This window comes from Myotis nattereri (assembly GCF_964212035.1).
Source record: "Myotis nattereri genome assembly, chromosome: 2".
Classification (NCBI taxonomy): Eukaryota; Metazoa; Chordata; class Mammalia; order Chiroptera; family Vespertilionidae; genus Myotis; species Myotis nattereri.
The window spans coordinates 50771121-50787001 of record NC_138076.1 but is presented as its reverse complement, the minus strand read 5'-3'; the positions used below and the strand labels follow the sequence as shown (position 1 = coordinate 50787001).

At 36.9% G+C, this 15881-nt stretch overlaps 1 pseudogene across 1 annotated transcript in view; it reads right to left on the bottom strand.

Moving 5' to 3' along the window:
- LOC308513697 (peptidyl-prolyl cis-trans isomerase A-like) overlaps window positions 1-15495 on the bottom strand; it is a 33324-nt pseudogene extending 17829 nt beyond the window's left edge. Inside the window, exons 1-2 of the transcript in view lie at window positions 15483-15495; window positions 13670-13801 (exon numbers count right to left, since the gene is read on the bottom strand). The product of the transcript in view is annotated as a peptidyl-prolyl cis-trans isomerase A-like (transcript). The remainder of the gene's footprint in view (window positions 1-13669; window positions 13802-15482) is intronic.
- Between the last annotated feature and the right edge of the window lie 386 nt (window positions 15496-15881).

The following is a 15881-nucleotide window of genomic DNA, read 5'->3' as shown; positions in this document are numbered from 1 at the left end:
CCACAAAGCAGAATCCAGGGAACTGTTTTGATTTTCTCCAGCAAAGAGAGCATAACAAGAATGGCAGCTACTACATTGGATACACCATCTGAATAAGATTATAATAATTCATTGCCAAAATCTAAAGACCATCTGCTATCAGGACAGGACAAATGGGGCCAAAGTAATTGGGTAAGGGATAGAAACTGCCACTTCTGAGCCCTTCATGTTTTTAATAGTAATGCTTATATTGGCAGCATCTTCAAAGATATGATATTTCTTTCACAGTAGCAAGATTTGGATTCAGTCCTGCTTAACCTAACACTTTGAAAACAGACTGTAAGTAAATGTACATATATTTATAAATTGTGAATTATCTAAATTTATTTCTGTGATCTAGGTTTATTAATGGAAATTATGAAAATGTTGAAGTATTTGGAGCATAACAGTTTTAATTTTGAGTTTAATTTTGAGTTTTGCTTGGTCATTAATTCTCTGTGTTAGGCTGAGATCTATTTCCTCTAATGGGTATGCAGGAATGAGGGTGATGAGGTTGTAAAAAAGGAGTTAAGTATCTCAGATTAAGTAGCTAATGGTTCCCTTAGCAAGATAGAAACAGCATTATAAGAGAGAGATGAGAGCTCATTAGTCTTCAAGTGAATTGGATTAGTATTAGGGGAGTTCTGCAAAATCAAACCACCTGAATTTTAAAAAATTTCTCCATTCTAATTTTGGGAGATTCCAAATTTCATCAATTAATGGTCCAATTTCCATTTACCAATGTGTGAAGCTTTGAATACAGCTAATGTAATTCAGTAACTTTCAAGACTAGACTCTCAAAATCAGATTCTTAATTAAAGAAACTCAATGATTGTGATAAAAGGTATTTTGAGAAGATATTTTATTTACTTTTTCAAACATGTTTTTATTGATTACTTAGAGAGGGAGAGAGAGACATCAATCAGTGGCCTCCTGAAGGCCCCCTACTGGGGATCAACCCAGGCATGTGCTCTGATGGGGAATTAAATTTGAGACTTCTTGGTGCATGGGAGGACGCTTCAATATGGGATAAATATTTAATGCTTTTAACATTTCTCTGAGTTTATATATGCTAAATGACAAATGTGCCTGCTAAGCAAACCCCTTTATATTTATGTCAGCCACTGCCAAGTAAATGTATAGAAAGAGCTTAATGTCAATGGTAATATTCCATTTGTTCAAGATATACTTCCACAGCATGAGATGTTTTTAGGTATGTACCTCTAAGTTTTCTTTCTTGGAATAAATAAGTATAAAGATAAAGTAAAGAAGTTAAGATAGGCATGCCTGCCTTAAATCCCAAGTTCATATTAACAGCACCCTGACAGGGCAGGCTAGGATGAAGTGAAAGACTGGGTTGGGTTAGAAAATAAGGAAAACAGTAACATTTCAAGAAATATTTAAGAAATAAATAGAAATATTAAGGTTTGACAAAACTATATAAAATGCAAAAGATGCACAATTTGTATAATAGGTTGCTGTTAATCAAGAAAGATGCTTAAGCTAAAAGAGATCTAAAAGGCATTTATTTGGGGTCAGAGACTATAACCAAGAAACACAGATTCAAGTACCAACCTAAAGAGTGCTCCAGGGAGAACAAAGAAAACAGGGGTAATAAAGGCTCGGGCTGCATGTATTGTCCTCAATCTGGTCCTCTGTATGTAAACAAAAGATTGTGGCTAAATCAATAGGGATTGGTTGAGTCCAAAATGCACACAAAGGATGCTGGTTGGCAAAATGGGTAGGCTCCTTTTAAAGTAAGGGATGTATATGGTTTCGTTGTCACGGTGAGGAGAAGACCGGTCAGGCACAGCTGAAAAGTTCAAAAGTTAATGAAGAAACATGCTGGGTGGAATTTGTGTAAGACAAACTTCTCCATTTTAGTGCCCTTAACATAAACAACTACATGTTGGCAATTTCTGTCCACAATATATTTATATTATTATATTTTAAATCTCTTAAATTTACAGAGTTGGAGATACCCTAATCCGCATGTTATTAAAGGAAATGTTTTTGTCTCAGTCCTTACATCAGACACTGCAAACTAACCAGCCCTTGCAGTTCACACTTGTTACCACTGGGAAAGTTCTCTCCATTTTACCAAAGTGTAAACAGCAACTACATAAAATCCACAATTATTTCCTGAATAATTGCTCAATGTCCACACTTCAACAGTCGCTGCTTTTTTGTAGCTTTTCTGCTTACTTTACAGTTAAATAAAATGTTGGGGTCGAAGAAATGTATCTGTGCTTAATTCATTCCTGTACCATATCCAAAAGTTGCCGTTTTTCTTTTCTGGTATTTCCATTGAGTGTCAAGAATTGTACAATACATACTGATATTTCCCGAGAAAATAAGTTTTAGTTAGATTCAGGGAAAACACTTGTGAATTCTAGTCCCCTACATATAAATTATTGATTCAGATAATACATAATTCCTGTCACCCTCTTTTAAACAACTTTCTGGTTGCAGTTACTTGGGATTTATCTTATTGCCATTACATGCACATACATGTGCATCAGTGTGTGCATGTGTGTGCACGCGTGTGTATAATCTCACTGGGTAAGGCAGTGAGATGAACAGACCAACATCATAAAATAAGTGCATAAGTAAACAGTATTCAGAGGTTAATAAAAGTACACTCCATCTAGAAAAGCAGTGTGTCATAGTTCTCAAGAACCCTGCTTCTGGAATAAAACTGCCTGGTTTTAAATTCTTGTTTTAAATAATTACTAGCTGCTTGAACTTGGGCAAATTATTCAAAATTTTTATTTATTTTTTATTATATATTTTTTAAATATATTTTTATTGATTTCAGGGAGGAAGGAAGAGGGAGAGAGAGATAGAAACATCAATGATGAGAGAGAATCATTGATTGGCTGCCTCCTGCACGCCCCCCACTGGGGATCGAGCCCGCAACCCGGGCATGTCCCCTTGACCGGAATCGAACCCGGGACCCTTCAGTCCGCAGGCCAACACTCTATCCACCAAGCCAAACTGGCTAGGGCTCAAAGTTTTTATTTTTAATCCCCTGGTCTTTAAAATGAAAACAATAATAGTAATTCACTTAGTGTGTTATTAGGATTTAATTAGATAATCTGAATAAAGCACATCTGGCACATGGTAAATGTCAGGGGGTGGATACACATACACAAATGCTTTTTTAATACTATTTACAGATATTAGCTATGTTTTTTTTACATTTCTTTTAAACAGTATTCAACAAAGATCTCACAATATGGAGCGATCTAGCTTATAAGGTACTTGAAGATAACTATGCAACTATGTCTGTAGCTGGTGTCTGGCACACAGGGATGACAGGAGTTTTCCCCAGGCTACCATCCACTCACTGCCTCAGCCCCAAGCTGTCATTCTGAGACCTGACAGCTACTCCAGAAAGCCTGGAGTTCCAAGCTGACATGAGGAACTTGTCTCACATTAGCTCTTAAATTCTCTTCTTTTCAGCTCAGCCCTTGATGTCTCTTCAGCTTCTCTCAGAATCCTTTCTCTTTAGCATCTGCTTCTCTCAGCCCATTCTCTCTTCTACATATTTTATAATGTGACTTTCCTGACTTTTAGCAGAAATGCATTTCTGTAACTTTTCTATAGAAAGAGGTGGCTAGCTCCTTGGCTGCCTCACCGCTGTGCTGCCAGCCATGATGTATCACAACTGAGCAGTTTTGCATGAATATTTTCTTTGTTCACTGTACTCCAAATTGGGGAATCCTGTTGACGTTGAATTGGTGACAATGACATTGTTTGACAAAAGCAATTCATATGTTTAACCTATATTTGTCTACATAAGACTCTTCCCACTCAGGAGAATTCCCTTTGGCAATTATGGAACTGGGAAGTTCATACTTATAACACATCAATTCCAATAATACATTCAGATGTAGAAAAAAAAAACAACCAAAAAAGTACATGGAATTGGCCCAACAGGACTCACCCTCAAGTTCTCCTAATGTCACCTTCCCACTGTGCAACCTGCACAGACCACGTGAGCTTAATTTAGTTACCTCTTCCTCCTATAGTCCTGATTTTTGTGCACATATCCAATGGAGCCATATGTTTATTTTGTCTTTACTTGAAATTCATCAACATATTCAGATAAGTCTGTTTGGTCATCAATCTTCCTTGAGCAGAGAGGGCCCTCAGCCCCACTTCTAATTAATTATCTTTGCTTTTCCAGTGGCTGAAATCAGGATAGAAGGGGAAGAAGAAATCAGTAGGTACAAAGGAAGAGTGTAGCTCCATGACTGTGAGGCTTTAGATATACTTTTTGTTGCAAGTGCTGGGATGGAAGTTCATAACTTAACCAAACAAACTTCCAAATGTTTTTGACCTTCTGTGTATTCTTTATCAGGTGGTAAGGTGTCATGACTGTCATCATCTATTTTAGCTTTGGGAAACTTGGGAAACAGCAGCCATGAGCACATTTCTCTTTGGCTGGAGCCAAAAGTTGTACATTGCAACTTACATGAAATTAGTTCCCACTGCAGAAACTTTCTTAATGACTGCTAAATCAAGGGCATTTGTAGTCCCATTACTAAAATTATATCTCTTAAGTTCTTGACTGGTGACAAAATAAAGGCTGTGTGTGTGTGTGTGTGTGTGTGTGTGTGTGTGTGTGTGTTATGTGTGTGTGTACAGTGGTGGTGTTTCAGGACAGGGGGACTTACTAAGATTTTATCTAGATTTCTTTGTGTCAGTTTCCCGTTACTCAGTAGGTCAACTTAATCAGCATAGTAAACCCAATCTGGGGCAATAAGAACACAGTTACCAGTCAATGCCTCATCTCCATTTCCTTATAGGAGTTTGTCTTAGAGAATTCTCCCAGAGAAGACAAAAGCTGCTTTGTAGCAACTCAGTCTCACTGGGAAAAAAACAAACAAACAATAACACACACACACACACACACACACACACACACCCAAAGAAAAAAAAGAAAAGAAACCTCCTGGGATATTCACTCTTGCCTCTCAGCTGCTGTACTGTAGGTGTGTTAGTCTACAGAAGAGATTAAGCAGTAAGACTTCCCAAGTGTTGTTGCATTTTTACTTAACTCATATTTTACACTCTGACATTTCATTTTCCCCCAAATCATCCAAATATCTAATAATTGGCCGGTCTTTGCCCATAGCAGTCATGAAATTTCCTCATTTTGTGTGCAGTGTAGGTGTGAATCTGTAATTTAATCTGCAAACAGGTCAAAAAGTTCTTCACACTTAGGATACATTTTTATCCAGTTAAAATGAGATGGACCTAAGACTAAAGGCCAGATTCTCAAGAAAGGTCTCCAACCCCAAGAAGAGTTAGCTCAGCCAGAGTAACAGTTTTGAAACAGCTGTGCTCAGCCTTCTCTCTAGTAATTTGCCTCATGCACCCCCTTGGTTCCTTCTCATTAGAAGACAATAGATTCAAGGACAATTTGTTGCCTGGTTGAGGATACAATTTCATTAGCAAGATCACTACCTATTTCCATGGACTTCTATGAAATTCCAGTAATTGGTCAAATTTGTCTTCCTCCAAAGTCATGTTTCTTCCAGCATTCAATCATTGTTGCCAAAGCTATGAAAGGTCTGAAATTTTACTTACTTGAAAGCTAACAATTGAGCCAACGTCATAGATGAAATTCAGTTTATTATTCACTATGCTCAAATAGTAGTAGGCAGTGTATCATCATTTTAGCCTGTGGTTTCCTTAGCTCAAATTCCCACATGACTATGAGAGGTAGGTTAGATGATACCTGAAAACACTCAATTATGTTACAGGAGGGGGAGCCTGAGTTTAGGGAACTTGAATCTTTTATAATGTGTAATGCACATGTTGTCCTTTTTTTCCTGGTAGGACACCTAACCTGTATTATACTGGGCAGTAAACATGCCTGTGAGAGGGAGGCACTCTCTCTTTCATCCAAGGACTTTTGCTCTAAAGACAGCTTTGAAAATTTAGTCTGGAGCAAAGCGTAGTCAGTGCCTCACTCACATATGAAGAAATGTAAACGTGTCATGGAAATTCTTTTCTATGGACTCACTCATATAGACATCAACAGAGCAGCAATAATGAAAATTTGATACCATGAATCTGGTAGTGGTTACCTGAGTATGTATACTTGTCAAAAATTATGAAATAGTGCTCTTAAAGTGGGTGCATTTCATTATATGCAAATTATGCCTTCACAGTTATATTTTAAAACCATCTAGTAAGTAAGCTTCAGAATTATATTTACTAAAGCTTTTGAAATGGGAGTTCAGAACAACAAAGTCCAGATATCACCAATGCAAATGTTCATGGTGATATTAGCTTAAATAACTGTTATTAAAAGTGTACATAGAGCCAAACCAGTTTGGCTCAGTGGATGGAGCATTGACCTGTGGACTGAGAGGTCCCAGGTTCGATTCTGGTCAGGGGCATGTGCCTTGGTTGCGGGCACATCCCTGGTGGGGAGTGTGCAGGAGGCAGCTGATCGATGTTTCTCTCTCATCAATGTTTCTAACTCTCTATCCTTCTCCCTTCCTCTCTGTAGAAAATCAATAAAATATGTGGTTTTTTTTTTTTTTAAAAAAAGTGTACATAGAATATGCCTAAGGTTAGAAGGCCCCAATCATTCACTTATTGAATTTAAATCTAGACAATCTAGTACTTCCAACACCTCTGTGATTTTTTTTTAAGGTTCTGCTTAATGACTTTCACATACAATGGCATCCATTCCATCCCTCATTTCTACTTACATAATTTATGCTCATTATGTAGGATACAGGTTACATGATACTTTACAGTAGAAGGTTTCTTTTATAAAGTTGTTGCATCTCCATTGAGACTACCTTCGGTAAGTTCTCAGAGAATATTCTACTTTGACTTTGTATCACTTATTCTGATGACAATTATTATTATTTCATTACTGGCTTTAAAAAAATCGTCTGCTCCTAAAATCAAGCCTGGATCATACTAAAGACAGAACAAACAGTTTAAAATAATAAATTGATGCTACAATATATGCACAGTCTTAAGCTTTTTCGAATTGACATTTTTGACCTTATGAATGTTTTCTTCTAAGAAAGTGTTGGCTTCTTGTGGCCATGGTCTCCCTTAGTCCTTACTTTGCAGGACTTACTTACTTTGAATGACCTACTAAAAGTTCATGTTTTAGTAAGAGATGCCATTTATTTCAGAACATGAAAACTTGAAGGAATTTATGAGGTCATTTTCTAAAAAGGGAAATCAAAATTCTCCCTCAGTGATGACCTTATTCATGTAGAATTCTAAATGACACATTTATGATATGACATTTCCTCATCAAAAGAACATTTTAGTCATTATCATCGTCTGTATAATCTTCCAGATTCTTCAGGGAATATTGCTGCTACCTAATGCATGAATACCTTACACTTGAAGGTGGAGGTTAATGAAACGTAGTACCTATATAAATAAGAAATCCTGGACACCTGACACTATTACTGTAAGTAGAAATGTGATGTATTAACTGCTTTAAGACAACTAATTAAACAAACCTTAAAAGCATAATAAAATATATCAAATAATAATTTAGGCTGTTTTATTCCTTTTCTTTCTAAAAATTTAGAAAATATTTCTAAAAGTGACATTTTTATGACACTAGCACACAACATTCTGCTTACCCCAGTATTTATTTAAGGCATTGAAATGACAGTCATGGTCTTTAAAATAATTAGGTTAATTTGATCACTTTCCAATTCCACCATTCTCTTGATGATAAATTACTTGAGATTAATAATTAATTTCTACTGTTGTTTCATTGAACAACTAAAAGATTTTCTATGAATATGAACCAAAAGATTGATAATTTTTCTATTAATTGATGCTACATAATAATTAGAGCATTACAACAACTAATGACAAAAATGACATATATTTTACAGCCATTTGTATTAACTAAGCTTAAAATGTAAGGAGTTTATGGTTAGAATTGAAATTGTTTCTGGTTTGGCTGTGCTTTAATTAATTCCATATTGGAGAGTGGGGGATTTGAAAAATAATAATTAAGGAGATTTAAGATTATGGTGGAGGAGGTGGAAATTACAGTCACCTTCTCACAGGAACGAACTGGAATTATAACTAAATTATAGAATAATCAACCTGAATAATCAACTGAAATCTAGCTGAACAGATGTTTTATTACCAAGAATTTACAAAAGAAGCCGCTCTTCTGTAAATCCTTGTATTCGGGTAGATCTCACAGAGTCATCATGGGGAGGCCAGCAGTGTTTATCATGCCTACACGGACCAAGTTGAGAGTAGCAGTAAGGATGAAGACGCAAAAAGGGCTGGCTTTGCATCCACATGTGGGTGTTGAGTATCCAGAGTTATATCTCAGCTTCAGAGGTCCCCCCTGAGGAGTGTGGAGTTTAGACCCCACACTGGCTCCCTAGCCAAGAGCACCAGAGCCAGGGAGAGGAGCCCACAAAACATCTGGTTGTGAAAATCAGTGGGGATGCTGTCTGCCAGAGAGAGATGGGAGTCTGCTAAAAATCCAGGCACCCTCTTAAAGGAACAGAACAAAAAAATCTCATTTTCAGCCACTCACCCTGGTCTCTTGCAAAGGGAAGGTGGCTCATAGCAGACTAGAGTCATGTGAGAAGAGACTGGGCTGTGTGGCTCTGGGGAGAGAGCTAAAGGGACAGCTGCCAATGTCCCTGTACTGAGTCCCTCTCCCACATGGCTCACAGACGCCTTTGTTTTTAATGGAACAGTCCCCCCCATATGCCATCAGCCAGGGGGAATGCAAGAGCCCCAAACTCATGAATACCTGTCACAACTACCCTTGAGAGCTCATGCCCTGTGGAGAAGCCAGCTGCCTGGGTTGGGGTGTAGAGGTCTGGGCAGACTAAGGGAGTGACAGAAACTGAGTTGCATGGCTCTAGGACAGGGACCATTTCCCCCACCTTCCCAAAAGCTTGACCACCACTGCCTCCTCTGGGAGAGCCACTACTAGCCCCACCCTCTCAGCTGCTGGCTGCCCTGCCCTGCTGAGCTCAGGAGCTCCAGGTGGTCAGACTGAGTTGTGTGGCTCTAGGATGGGGACCATTTTTTCCTTACATGCCAGACTTGTGCAGGGCCTTCCCTTCACATGGTGAGGTCTTGGTCTATGTGGGCATGATCAACACTGATGGCCTCCCCATGATGACTCTGTGAGACCTACCCCAACACAAAAGTCTGCTGGCACTGGTGGAGGGCAGCTGGCTTTGGTGTGCCATAGGAATGTTGCTGAGTGGCCCAGCACTGGCACTGAGTTTGAAACTGTATCAGTCTGGTGAATACCATCCACCGTACATAGTGACTCACTGAGAACCTACCTCACACAACTCACATATTTCCAGAAGTTCTTTCAGTGACTGAACCTACTAGGCAGCCAAAGGTGGAGGCAGGCAGAGTTGGATATTATGGTGCCCTGGTTTTTTTTCTGATCTGCTCCCAGGTTCAGTGCTGGTGGAAGCCCCACTTGGTAGACAGCTTGGCCATTCCCATGCAAACCTAGGCCCAACAGAGGCAGCCACAAACTATCAATTGAGTTGTAGCCTCAAACAGGTTCCCCAGTGCCAATCACAGGCAGCATCTGACATTGACCTGTATCAGAGTCCTTTCGAAGAGGCCCGAGAACAGACACACCCAGTAGCAGGCTTCAGACAACATCAGAACAGGATCTACTTGTCCCCATAAGCAGTATGTCCAAAGGGAGATCTCTGCAGGCACGAGACCCTGCTGAGGCTCATTTCATTTTATGTGGTTAGCACCTGCACAGCAGCTCATACACTGTGGTTGGGGTCAATCCTCACAGTCAGTCAGAATGAGGGGCAACCCCACTCACCGATGGGCAAACAGCCTGCAAGACTCAACTACAATAGGAGGGCTCACATAACTCACACAAGGGTCATTCTTGGAGCACCTAAGCCATGTGATCAGGAAGACTGTGCCATTGGATACCACATGACACCCACTACATAAGGCCAACCTACCAAGAATGGAAGACATAGCAGATCTACCTAACACACAGAAACAAACAGAGAGAGGCAGCCAAATGAGGAAAAAAAGAAACAAACTCCAAATAAAAGAGTAGGAAAAATATCTAGGGGAAAAAAAAACACACACACACACAAAAACAAATAAAAAAAATCTGAATGAAATGGCGGCAAGCAATATACCAAACATACAGTTCAAAACAATGGTTATAAGGAGCCCAAGAGAGTCTCAATCAAGATGAAACCAAATAGGCCCACACTAAGACACATCATAATAAAAATGGAAAAGTTTAAAGATAAAGAGAGACTCTTAAAAGCAGCAAGCGAAGACAGTTAGTTACCTACAAGGAAGCTCTCATAAGGCTGTCAGCTGATTTCTCAACAGAAACATTGGCACATAACTCTATTATCTTTATATTTAAAGGTCTATAAATTTAAATTTTTAAAGTCCCCCTTTCCTTATAGCATACATATCCAAAACATCAGGGGAAATATTTTTTTCTTGTGTCAATAACTCTCCCTTTTATAGTTTCATAGGTGCTGTTCCAAACCCATAATTTTGCTTATTGAGATAGTTGCCTAACTATTGCTCTCTCTTCCATTCCAAGCCTTCTCATTCTATAGAGTGAACTTGTATTTTTTTTATATATATTTTTTATTGTCTAAAGTTTTACATATGTCTTTTTTTCTCCCCAATTGACCCCTTCCCACCAGCCATTCCCACCTCGGGCAAGCCCCCACACCCCCAGTGTCTGTGTCCATTGGTTATGCTAATATGCATGCATACAAGTCCTTTGGTTGCTCTCTAACCCCCTATAGAGTGAACTTTTAGAATGACATACATTATACTATGTCATTGCTCTTAAAATAAGTTTCAACATTTTACACAATAATTCTTTTCTTGAAACTTACTTTGCAGCACAACATATACTTTTTTTTTTCTTTTTCCCCACAGTCATTAGACGAGCTTAGTTCCCTGGGACAAAAGAATTTGAATATTTTCTAAAATTACACAAAACAAAATAGCAAACTTTAAGAACCCATTAATATTTACAAAATAAACCATTCTTTCTTAAGGTCAAAATCTGACTTTTCTAAATATTTTTCTCACATTAAAAACACACACACACACACAACTATTACCTGATAACTGTTGTTTTTTAATTAAAATAAAATATTTGTGTCTTTGAGATTAAAGCCTTTACCTATCACAACAAATATTCATGTTTGAGTAGTTACTAGATATGAAATATTCTTTGGTTACTGGCTAGATTTACTGACTCAGGATGATGGATGAACAATTTATGGACTGCCTTGATTGACCAGTGATTTTCCCAGATTTAAGTCAAATAACCTTGGCTTCTTCCCCTGATACTGACCATCAACGTCATTAGGAATGTGAGTGATTGGGTAGTTTATGATGTCTCCTTTTATGGCTCAACATTCTATAACTGTAATTTATTGTTTGAGTTTAAATTTCACCAAGCTTCTAAATAACTCTTATAAATTCTGCATGAGTTCATTTCCCAGCAGTATTCCTTGTGGATCTCCTGCTCTTTACTTGATTGCCATATAAGCATGCCACACTGAAAGACCTGTGTTTGCTTCTGAAAGGTTAAAATTCTTCTTACACTGAATTTCTCCTGACAGTTCAGGGCCCCCTCGGATGATAACTAATCTATCACTAAGTACACGAAAAAGATTATTATAGGACTCACTTTTGCTTCAATATAGAATAGGATGATGAGTCACTTCATCTTCTCAGTGTCTTCTGAGTTGCAACTCACTCAAAAATCACATTTTACTTCACAATGAAATATTCTTCTCTCTATGCTTTTATTCCCTCTTGCCTTTCCCATTAATAAATATATTTTATTGATAATTATTTCCATGTTTCTTATCTGGAAATAATTTCCATGTTTTTATATTTTTATATCTCTTTTTCTCTATCTAATAAAGTATATTTTATTGGCCTTGAACATTTCTGAACTTATGTATATTTTAAAGTATTTTGCACTTCGACTGAACAATATTATTTAAAATCACTTTAACATGTTTTTAAAAATTACTTAAAATACCAATATTTTATTATCTTCTAATTACAAATTTTACATGAAATGTTATTCTACGTCAGTGATGGTGAACCTTTTGAGCTCGGCGTGTCAGCACTTTGAAAAACCCTAACTTAACTCTGGTGCCATGTCACATATAGAAATTTTTTGATATTTGCAACCATAGTAAAACAAAGACTTATATTTTTGATATTTATTTTATATATTTAAGTGCCATTTAACAAAGAAAAATCAACCAAAAAAATGAGTTCGCGTGTCACCTCTGACACACGTGTCATAGGTTCGCCATCGCTGCTCTATGTTTACTAAATTATACCGTTGAAGGTCCAACACTTCATCATCATTATATTTCATCTTCCCTTTTAAAAATAAAATCATCGAATATTTCAAAAGTAAGCAGTTTAAGCAAACTTATAAATCACAGTCATGCATCAGATTTTTTAAGTGAACTGGTTTCTTAGACAGCAGAAAACAGAGTAAAGTGAAAGTATGTGGACAAGCAAATTCATTTCCAAAATGAGTTCACAAATTTTGCCTGGAGAACTCTCTACCAATAACTAATTTTAGAGATGACATTTAACATTGTTTATTCTTTGTTTATTTCTTTGCTCCAGACACTCAACATTTGGAGTAGATTTGTGGGTAATTATATGATAGCATGAAGGGTGCTATACCAGGAACAAAGGAGTAGTAGAAATTAATTTTTTTAAAAATTAAAGTAATATAATACTAATAAGTTCATGACTAATAATAATATATAGTATAAAATTGGCAATTACATACTCCCATTTGATGTGTATGGCCAGATGTTATTTGGTCCAGGAGAAATCTTTTTGAGATCTTGTAGTTTTTACATGAAAAGCACGTGACCACACATTTAATATTAATAATAGTTATTATGATAATAGTGATAAATTTTGTTTAGCACTTACTGTGCCAGTCATAATCCTAAGCATTTACCATTCATTCGCATATTTAGTCTTCACAATAGCTCTTTGAGTTGGATATTATTCCTATTTTTGAAATGAAAAAAATCTAAGGTATAGAATTTAGTTAACTTGTCAGATCACCCACAAACATTCTTATGCTACTGGAGGTCTTCATGTGTCTTGAAAAAAACCTGTCTTTCTTAGCACTCACTTGAAATGTATTTCAAAATATAATCTCATGTGCAGTCATTCAACCCTTGCTTGGCCACATAAAAATTGGCCTCGGACATGAAACACTTTCTTATCAAGAAATAAAGAGCCTACACGGACTATTGTGCTTATTGCTTTGTGTGGGGATGTCTTTTCCTGTTTCAAGCTCACTGTATGTTCTTTTGTTCTGCTTAAGGGTATATGTCAATGGTCCTCATTCATGCCCCCAGCATTTAGTATTTCAGACTCCACAGGGGAAAGGTTGACATTTTTGCAGTACAGAACTAGAGGGGTGTGTGTAGGCAGATAGGCAAATTGCCCCCTGTCAGCTGCCAGAAGAGATCTGCAAGTGATGAGGGACCAATACCCATGACTGAAGCTCATCCTGCTGGGTCTCTTCTTTAGTTTTAGGTGAGTTAACGTTGCTCCATTCAGGGCTTACCTGTGTGTGCTTTCCTTGGCAACGCTAATACTAAGATACAATTAGCAGAAACTTTTGGAGTCCTATCTGGGGTTAGTAATTGCCACAGAGTGTTCTGCTCCCCTTTAGCCTTAGTAACTGGTACATAGCACTCTGCAAAAAAAAAAAAAAAAAAAAAAAAAAAAAAGGCACAGATGGCCTATACAAAGAAATTCAGTATAGCAGTCTAGAAGAGTCATGGAAGTAAAATTGTCTAAAATTTGAATGCTTCCATTTGAATGTTCAACATTAATAATAATAGTACTTCTATACAGAGTTTGTCTCAAGTCAGGTACACTATAATAGAACATTGCAAAGAAAAATTTACCTTGATTGACAAGAAAGTCTTGTCAGATAATTCTACATAAATTCTAGGGCTTAAATGCATTGGTCTAACTCTACTTCTCAAAAAAAATGTTGAGGTGAGCTCTGGATGCCCATAGTAATTAAATAAAAATTCAAGGTTTTTACTTTTAGACAATGACTGTTGTGATTGCAAATTATAGAGTTTCACTGTTAGACTTTTACATATGAAGTAATTTGACCGAGCTTGACATTAATCAAGCAGAGTTTCCTTCTCTTAAGAACTGTTGTGATTTTACAGGAATATATAATGACAATGAGACTAGAATAGGAGTTTAAAAGAATACAATAGGTGATCCCAGGCCAGATTTCTTCTGAAACACAGTGCACCAACACAGTAATCATGGTGCTCCTAAAAGCATGCCTCTTACAGGATGAATTAGAGCCTCTGATTCTCTTTCCATGAAATATTTTAATTCAGAATGGATCCACCTGGAATAAGTAAGCATCTGGAATTCAGAGAACAGCACTTATCCATAATGAGAATTTAACACACATGAGAAATAAATCATTGTCTTTTTAATCCACTGAGATTTTAGTCATACTTACAGCATTGATCCTCTGGGTCAATTCATTTTGCATGAACCACAAGCATAACTCACATATCCCAAACTAAACCTGCTTCTCTCCTGTTTGCCATATTTCAGTGAATTGTACCACCATTCAGTTGCCCAATTTAGAACCAAAATAGAATTTAAATTCTTTTTACCTACTCTTATATCACTCACTAAATTCTATGATACTAATCTTTTCATTTCCCTTTATTTTCACTAACATTATACAACTTTTGTCATTTTGTTGTTATGGTTGTGTTGTTTTTGACACAATATTTTCTCCAAACTATCAGAATAGTCTTCTGTAGCAAAACTTAATTCAGGTCAATTTTCTGGTTTGAAATTTCAGTGACTCTACATTATTTTTTTACTTTATTTTATACAGCATACAAGTCCTTTCAAGGTATGTCTCTCTTTTTTCAACATCACTTTCCCCCTTTTCCCAATCCTTATACCCTGTGCTTTACCCATGCAGAGCAGCTTTTGTCTCCCAGCATTCATCATTTCCTCTTCCTCAACCCTAAATTATTCAGTCAAATATAGACTAGACTTCTCTCCAGGGCCTTTAAGCGTACGGTAGTGTCTTCTGCACTTTTGTTTGTGTGTGTGTGTGTGTGTGTGTGTGTGTGTTTTCTTTATTGTAACTCTGTTTAATATTATTTAAGTCTTTGGGTGGCAGCTTTATCTGGCTGTTGACTTCATCATTGTGACTTTAACACCAAACACAGATGCAGGTATGGCTAACAATATTTTTATGGTAAAAAATAAAAAAGCTAACTCTAATTACTGAGTCCAAACTATTTTTTCTACTAAAACTTTAATTTTCTAACTTGCATTGTGCAAAATGGTGTTATTTTAAAATTTTTATTTTCTTTTACCTCTAAAAGCCATCACTGAATCATTCTGGTTCTATAGTGCAATAATTCTTGCTCATATATTTTCTTTCATGCTTGGTTTGCTAAATAGCATCACCGCTCTTTCTGTTGTTATAAGAATGAGAGGAGACCTTTAAGCTCCCTCCAAAAGAAGTTGCTACTTTCTGATCAGAGTATAAGTTGGATTATGTTCCTGGTTTTGTATTGCCATGGTATTTTCCATGTACCTTTCCTAGGCACAACAGCTAATGGCCATCATTGTTTAAAAATTCAATTCCTTGTATTGCCTGAGCTCTATTTGAATTTAACCAAGATACATGCAGTCTTTTATTATCACTAAAAAACTTAGCATAACCTGATTTCCCAGATATGGAGCATTTTATTACTAAGTTCAGAAGATTT